Here is a 9,330-nt window from a genome sequence, read left to right on the forward strand (position 1 = left end):
GGCAGGAGAATGGTGTGAACCCGGGAGGCAGAGCTTGCAGTGAGCTGAGATCTGGCCACTGCACTCCAGCCTGGGCGACAGAGCGAGACTCCGTCTCAAAAAAAAAAAAAAAAAAAAAAAGAAACTTGGTTGCACTGTGAAATCCCAGAGTGTGGAGGTCATTGCTCTAATTAACTGAACTAAGTGACTTAGTCCTGATTGCTTCTTTAACAAAACTGGCTCCTAATATCATTCAGAAAAACAAAGCAAAAATCTATTATCTTTGTGTATCATATTTGCTATGGAAACAGTCATTGTCGTTTCAAACACGTTGGTATTTGAACTAATTGTGGCATATGGGCTGAATTTTCTTTCTTTTTAAATCTCTAAAAATATAAATCAAATCTTCCTTTGAAACATTAGTTAGGAGCTATGCTTTAACTTTCATGAACCTCTTTTTAAATAGATTTTGAACCATCAGTGCATCAGAGGCAACAGTCATTTTGTTCCTTTCATTATGACCTATGGAAGGCTGGAAAAATATATTACACTTTTTTTTGATACTTTATCTTTTTAGTTAGGATACCAGGAGGATTTTGAATGTATGATTTGATTAACAGAAACAAAACATGGTGGCGTCCTTCCCTGATTTAGCTTTCTCATCTGTTCCCCATCTTCCTCCTAATTTTCTACATCAGAGAAATGTAACTTCCTGTTTACTTTCTTATGCTGTTAATTTAAAGGTTCTGGATAAAACTAGAAGAGGAAAATTATAGCTTGACGTTGAGAATTTGAAAAGGCGAAAGCTTGTGGCATCCAAAATGATATTCTTTATAGAATTTAGATAGCTCAGAATGTTAACTTTTGCCATATGAGAAACACTTTACTTTTAGATTATTCAAAATGAAAGCTGGAATGGGAAAGAAAAGAAAAGCAACAGCAACAACAACAAAGCCTAGTGGGTTAAAAATGTGCTGACCTAGTCCTTCACAAATCCAAAATAAAAGGTTTCTTTAAAAATAGAAGAAATACTCTAGTGCTTTTACTAATCTATTTAAAAATCTGCTTAAGCCCCTTTCTTACTGTATTTTTTCTCTTTTTCCTTACCGTATTTTAAACCATTTTTTGTTACGTGAAATTAGTGAACACAATCCAGAATAATTACAGCCATTTGAAATACAATTCAGAATAACAACCATTTATGAATAAAATTAGGAAATTTTTATTGATTTATAACTAAAACTGGAAATTGAAGAACTTGCCTGGATGTGTGCTAATAGTAAACCATTATTCCCCTACCAAGCCTTATATGTTTACCTTCATATTCACATAAAGGGGTTGGTCCAAGCAGGTTGTATACCTGTAATCATTTAACTTTTTACTTTGCGTGAAATGAATTTTATTGTTTACCTTCCATCAGCCACTTGGGTAGTCAGGTTAACTTTTCAGAGTGAAGGTAGGAATGGGAAACTGGAGTTGAAACGTGGACTGTGGGGGCAGGGTTGAACAGGAGGTGGTAGTAGCTACAGCCTGTACCCAAATCTTAGGCAGTTTCTTTTTTTTAAAGTATGTTATTTTTTTCATCAGGAAGAGGAAAAACAGTATAAATGATTTTATTTATTTATTTATTTATTTATTTTTTGAGACAGGCCCACTCTGTTGCCCAGGCTGGAGTGCAGTGGTGCAATCACAGCTCACTACAGCCTCAACCTCCCAAGCTTAAGTGATCCTTCCACCTCAGCCTCCTGAGTAGCTGGGACCACAGGCGCAAGCCACCATGCCCAACTAATTTTTTGTTATTTTTTCTTTTTTGTAGAGACGAGGATCTCACTTGTTGCCCAGACTGGTCTCAAATTCCTGGGCTCAAGCAATCCTCCCGCTCGGCCTCCCAGATTTCTGGGATTACAGGCATGAGCCACCGTGCCTGGACAAAAACAGTATAAATAATTTAAAGATCCCTACATCAAGACTACAAATAAAGCTAGATAGCCTTCTAATCACGGCTGGGCGCGGTGGCTCAAGCCTGTAATCCCAGCACTTTGGGAGGCTGAGACGGGCGGATCACGAGGTCAGGAGATCGAGACCATCCTGGCTAACACGGTGAAACCCCGTCTCTACTAAAAAATACAAAAAACTAGCTGGGCGAGGTGGTGGGTTCCTGTAGTCCCAGCTACTCAGGAGGCTGAGGCAGGAGAAGGGCGTAAACCCGGGAGGTGGAGCTTGCAGTGAGCGGAGATCCGGCCACTGCACTCCAGCCTGGGCGACAGAGCCAGACTCCGTCTCAAAAAAAAAAAAACACACTGTTTTTCTAATAATGAAAGCAATCCATATTCATTCATTTAATTTTAAAAAGAAAAGCAAATGGAGGAAATAAACATTTATAATTTAATTATCTACAGATATCCTTTGTATATCTTTCCATTCACTTTGTGCCCAAATGGTATCATATTGTACATCCCATTTATAACTTCTTTCATAAAACAATATTATTACTATCATTTGATATTGGTAAATATTAATCTAAAACATAAATTTAATGCATAATAGAATTCCATTATAAAGATACATCCTTTTATTTCTTATTTTGACCAAGCCCCTGTTAAGGATATGTTCATTCTTTCTAGATTTTTGTTTTTATGGAATAACAGTGTGACATTGTAAAGAATACCCTTGAACATACATTTTTGCCTACCTTGCTGATTATTCTTAGATGTGTACAAATTTGTTTATCAACTCTTTTTTTTTTTTTTTAGATTGAGTCTCGCTCTGTCGCCAGGCTAGAGTCCAGTGGCATGATCTCGGCTCAGTGCGACCTCTGTGTCCTGGGTTAAAGTGATTCTCCTGCCTCAGCCTCCCAAGTATCTGGGACTACAGGCGTGCAGCACCACGCCCAGCTAATTTTTATATTTTTAGTAGAGATGGGGTTTCACCATGTTGGCCAGGAAGGTTTCGATCTCTTGACCTCGTGATCCTCCCACCTTGGCCTCCCAAACTGCTGGAATTACAGGTGTGAGCCACCATGCCCAGACTATCAATTCTTTGTCTATGAAATGCAGTAATTTTTCCAAGTTTATCATTTCTCTTTTAGTGTTAGTGTTAGCATTTTGGGTTGCATTTGTTCTTCTGTAGTCAAGTCTATCAATCTTTTACAATTTCTGTCTTAGATGTCAACCTTAGAAAAGTCCTTATTCCCCTGCCATCCCCACCCAAAAGGCTATGTGGCTGAATACATAAATATTCATGTAATAAATGAACAAATGTGTTGATCCATACATTTTGTCTCCAGAGATATTTAGACTCCTCTGTTTTGATCTCAGGAACATTTTAGCTCTGCATACTAACACAAGTGTTTAAATCAGAATTTTATCAAATAGGTTGATTGTGAAGATAGTGTTTTTAGGGTGAGCACCAGTCGGCTAGCTTATTTTATCAACTTTCTCTACTCTGCAGTTAAACTATTCTCATTTTTTCATTTTCTTTTGATGTTTTACTGAAAATATTTTTATTGGGATTAGTAATGTTCCATGTCAATTTACAATAAAGATTTTATTGTATTGCACAACTTTTTTTTTGTCCACATCAAATTCTAACAGCAAGAGCTTTCGCTATCATAAATTTTCTTTTTTGGACATAATTTTTAACAAGTTCAGTTTTCCCCAGTCACATATTCATAGCTCTAATTTTGTTAAAAAAAGATGTGATTCTCCAAGCAAAACTTTTTATCTATTACAACTTTTACATTATGCAATCTGGTCCATTGTCCTTTTTATTTCATATGGATTATTTCTACTAGCAGTTTTTATTATGAATTGAATAAAAGACTGATGGGCTGAGAACTGATATTGTAAATTATGCTACCATACCACACAAGAGCGCAGGACCTCTCTGTCAGCCCAGGCAGTGTTAAGTGATGTGACAGTTCAAAATAGGTCTACAAATCATTTGATATTCTCTTCAAAAGGTGGAGCCTGATTCCTCTTCCTTTGAACATGTGCTGGACCTCCCAGAGAAAAGAATTGGAACACAATTCCAAAGAATTTTAAAAAGCATAAGAGATAGCATCCATAACATAGTCACTGCAGAGTAGGCCGTAAAAGGCATTGCAGCTTCCTTCTTACTCTTCTGGAAGTACACCCCCAGCCCCGCGGAAATCACACTGCCATGTTGGGATACTCAAAAGGCCTATGAAGGGACCCACTGAGGTTGCCTGCCAAAAGCCATGTCAGTGAGCCATATTGGAGACAAATCCTCCAGTCTTTGTCAAGCCTTCGATAGACAGCAGCCCAGCCAATAGCCTCATGAAAGATTGAGCCACAATGATTCTGCTAAACTGCTCCTGGATTCTCAACACTCAGAAACTGTGTGAGATAGTTTTGAGTTAATTTGTTAAATAGCAATAGATGGCTAATAAAGGGGATAAGCCAGTGAGTCAGGAGGAAGGGTCAGAAAAGACTTCCCGGAAATGGTACTTGGGTGGTAGTTTGCCCTCCATCATTAGTGCTAAAGCAAATGCCCCTCTACGTGTTACTCCTCCACCTGCCTCACCAGACCTTCTCCTTACAACCCTACTTTTCTACCTTCTTGTCCTTATCCTTGTTTTCCTCCCCATTCTCTCTCTCCCTTCCTTTTCTCTTCCCAATCAGATAGCAATGAAAAGAGTTGTATGAATTGGTCTGGATTTTTGTGAGTGTGTGTGTGAAAATGAAACAGCTTTGATTATTACATATTACCACCACCTCCCCCATCCAAATTACTTCCATGGGGCGGATTTATATGTGATAGATTCTCCACTCCTCCTCCCAATCCTCCAGCAGCCTCTTTATTTATTTTGTGTCTATTTTGGGTGGGCAAACCTAGAATTTCAAATGAACTCTTTGGGGAAATAGTTATTTTATAGTCAAACTTTAGGGAATGTTAAAATCAATTATACTACAGAAACAGTGATTTTAAGTAGTTAAATTATGTCGTTGATTTTTATTCATGAACAGAACAAAAAGAATGGATCCACAAACACAAAATGTATTTTGCCATGGAGAAAACTTGCTGACAGAGATGGGATGAACAGCTGAAAATACAAAAGTAAAAGCTATTTGTACTTCTTTTCAAAAATTTTTCACTGGTGTGGCGAAATTGCTTATAGAATAGCCCATTCTACTTAGAACTCAATGCTTATAAATGACAGAGGATATATTTGTAGTTTATGTAATAATAGATTTTCAACGTATTTACTCGTATCACTCACACAAGTAAAACATTTTAATCGTCTCTTACTTGTTTTTTGTTTGTTTGTTGTTTTTGTTTTTGTTTCGAGATGGTCTTTCTCTGTCTCCCAGGCTGGAGTGCAGGCGCGTGATCTCAGCTCACTGCAAGCTCCACCTCCTGGGTTCACGCCATTCTTCTGCCTCAGCCTCCCAAGTAGCTGGGACTACAGGCGCCCACCACCACGCCCGGCTAATATTTTGTACTTTTAGTAGAGACGGGGTTTCACCGTGTTAGCCAGGATAGTCTTGATCTCCTGACCTCGTGATCCACCTGCTTTGGCCTCTCAAAGTGCTCGAATTACAGGCGTGAGCCACCTCGCCCGGCCTACTTGTTTTCAACAAATGCATTAGCAGTTATTCTTTAGGGTCCATCAGCTGTAATACGCTTTGTGGCTTGAGATAATTTCTTTCACTCTATAAATTATTTTTCTCCAAACACTTCCAGCTGAAGAGTTAGATAGTATAGCATTTTATGGAATAATTTTATGTGACAAAGCAATACATTTTCAAAATATTATGTGTTACAGTAGCATCTCATTATAGCATGACTCTGCATAGAGCTATCTCTTCTGAAACATAACTAATTATAGTAAAAGTTTGAACCATTGCTTAGTCTATAAGTTGCATACAGGCTAACACCCACTCCCAAATAGAATACCAACATTTATTTAAAAGTATCATTGGCTTAATTTTAAATCTCTTAATGAAGATTAAAAGCAGCATTCAATTTAGAAAAATGATTTCTACTCAGCATTGCTCCAGTTGACGAAAACTGCAAAAAACAATTATAATTCAAAGGACTATATTGTGTTGCTTTAGACATTCCATGAGCCTGGAGAAAATGCCGAAGGAAACAATACAGGGGACAGCCCTGCCTGGTGGAAAGAAGGGTCAAGTGACCTCACAGGCTGGTTCATCCTTGAATTCTGCAACACTTTGGTGGATACTGACAGTTTTGTGGAACTTCTTAAAAATTGAGTATTGCATTATTTTAAGAAAGTATTAATTATTGTAGTTTAGACACTAAGTGACTTTTACCATAATCAGTTTTTAAACTGATTCAGTAGGATCTCAGGTACCTTTTCTAAGAGGAAATGCTGTAAAAGAAAACAAATTACCACACTTTTCCCAAACGAACGTCTTAGTTCTTGCTAGATTCCAAATGAAACTAAAACTACATTATGTAACAAATGCTTGCCAAGAGTATGATTGGTTTTTAATCAAAGGTCTCATTGAAACACCCACTTCCCTAATTGCATCCTTTCTCCAAAAATTGAGAACACAACTTATGAAGGGAGAAAATCAGGCTCTACCATTTATAAAATGTTTGATTTGTTTTACTTGGTGTGTGTGTTTTTAGAATTTCCAAAAAAAAGTAATCCTTTGACACCAAGTTGTATGATGAATAAAGTGTTCCAGCCAAGTCATAAATCTCAGCAAAGGGAGGTTTAAATGGCGAGTGTTGGGCAGGACAGTGCCCTCACTGCAATACAACTTCTCTGCTCAAACAAAGACTCATTCATGAGTCAAGTCAGCCACTTAATGCTTGAGTCTGTCACCAGCTAAATATAAGATTGCTAGAGCTGTTAGTGAAGTTTATCAGGAAAACTCGAAGGCATGGAAAGAAACATACGAAAACGTACTGGGCATCTTTTTATGCATCAGACTTCTTATAAACCAAAAATTATTTGTGCACATATATTTCATTAGGAAATAATGAGTTTCACAAAACTGAGAAACTTAAAGTTCAGCGTATCACACAACCAATTTGTTTTTGCTTTTTTTTTTTTTTAATTTCCTATTCCGTCTTAAAACATATAACCAGGTTGGGCACAGTGGCTCACACCTGTAATCTCAGCACTTTGAGAGGCCTAGGTGGGAGGATTGCTTAAGGCCAGGAGTTTGAGACCAGTCAAACATAGTAAGACTCTGTCTCTACAAAAATAAAAATAAAAAAGAAATCCAGCATTATCTCCAGAGAAGTAAATTTTAAAAAATAATTTTAAAACTATAACCATCTTTAAAATATACATATCTTTTTAAAAGATATACATATATATTATATATATATATAAAACCATCTTTTAACTAGAAAAGTCAAACAACCATTAAAAGCCAAGGTTTACTGTTCAAATGTGGTATAATTCTCACTTAAAAAGGGAAATCAGAGTAATCATAATGGAACTGTTTATAGACCAGCTCCTCTTTTGTGGGTTGTAATCTTATTTTAGGACCTAATTAGAGAAGATTCCTTTTTGATACTTTCTCTACTGGATTACAAGGAATATGTTATAGAGAATGTTCTGCCAGAAAAACTAAAATAAAAATAGTGTAAGAATAGATCAGTATAACCATTCTCAACATTTTTTATTCTCAACTCCCCATTTTAAATTTCTCATATCATTTGTCCATTAAAATACCTAAAACAGGAGAAGCATGTCCCACAAGCCTCTTTTTTAAAGGCTTAAAAACAGAAGAGGAGGACTATACAGGCATAAGAGGCTAGCTCTGTTTATACCTCTCTGCTGCAACCACTTTTGGAAGTTTTCCTGCCCTGGGTGAGTCCCTTGTGCTTCCCTCTCACACTGCACTCCCACCCAGCAGCAGTGCATGGCCTGTTGGAGACCCTGGTAATATTAGGCAGTGCAGTGAAATGGAAGAATCACTGCATCGAGGTGCCTCCACAGGATGAGTTTTACTCTCAGCTCTACACTTAACCACAGGGAAATGTGCTTGACTCAGACTCAATTTTCCCATTCTGAAATAAGAGTGTTGAAAAAAATGCTAGTAACCGTAAAATTCTGTGGTCTAAGTAAATCAAATCACTTTTAGCATCTGGGTCTGCCTTTTAAATTACTGGGTTTTTTTTTTTTTTTTTTTTGAGATGGAGTTTCACTCTTTTGCCCAGGCTCTTTTTGCGCCTGGCCAGATTACTTTCTATAGTTACATAAAGAATTGGCTTGGCGCGGTGGCTCATGCCTGTAATCCCAGCACTTTGGAAGGCCAAGATGAGAGGATCACTTGAGGTCAGGAGTTCCAGAGCACTCTGGCCAACGTGGTGAAACCCTGTCTCTACTAAAAATACAAAAATTAGCCAGGCATGGTGGCACACGCCTGTAGTCCCAGCTACTCAGGAGGCTGAGGTGGGAGAATCGCTTGAACCCGGGAGGCGGAGGTTGCAGTGAGCAGAGATTGTGCCATTGCACTCCAGCCCCAGCAATAGAGCGAGACTCCGTCTAAAAAAAAAAAACAAAACACAAAAACCTGTTACTCTCTATTACTTTGCTTCTTTCTTTCCTTCCTTCTTTTCTTTTTTCTTTCTTTCTTTCTTTCTCTCTTTCTCTCTCTCTCTCTTTCTCTCTCTCTCTTTATTTCTTTTTAGAGACAGGCTCTTGCTCTGTCACCCAGGCAGGTAGGCAGTGGCATGATCTCTGCTCACTGTAGCCTTGGCCTCCCAGGCTCAAGCAATCCTCCCACCTCAGCCTCCCGAGTAGCTGGGACTACAGGCATGTGACCCCACACCCAGCTAATGTTGCCCAGGCTGATTTGTTACTTTCCAATGTACTCACTTTATTGTTGGTCTTGGGTGCATCCCTTTTAATTCTTGTCCTTTTTCCCCTTGGTCCTGTCTCCTCCTGGTTGCTCAGCAGTATTCCTCTCTCTATCCTTATGCTCCACCCCCAGCCAATTATTTCACCTTTTCCTTCATCATTCACTCGTTTTCACTAAACACTGCTGTCTTCACTCTTTTGCTTTAGTGAAGAAATTTGAGCAAGTACTGCTTGATTTTAAATTATTTCATTTTTGCTGTGAAGAAAAGAAGAAAATACTGTTATTAAGTCAATATTTCATAAGACATCTTTAATCAAGTTGAAAATGTTAGAAAAATGTTTCTAACATCATGCAATATGTCATTACTATATTAAGACACTAATGTAATTATTTGAAGGTATAAATAACTCAGTATTGGTTCTACTGTATTTAATTTTATTTTGTTTGTTGGTTGGTTTTTTTTTTTGAGACGGAGTCTCGCTCTGTCGCCCAGGCTGGGGTGCAGTGGCCGGATCTCAGCTCACTGCAAGCTCCGCCT

The sequence above is a fragment of the Theropithecus gelada genome, chromosome 1 (assembly GCF_003255815.1).
Source record: "Theropithecus gelada isolate Dixy chromosome 1, Tgel_1.0, whole genome shotgun sequence".
In the NCBI taxonomy this organism is placed as follows: domain Eukaryota; kingdom Metazoa; phylum Chordata; class Mammalia; order Primates; family Cercopithecidae; genus Theropithecus; species Theropithecus gelada.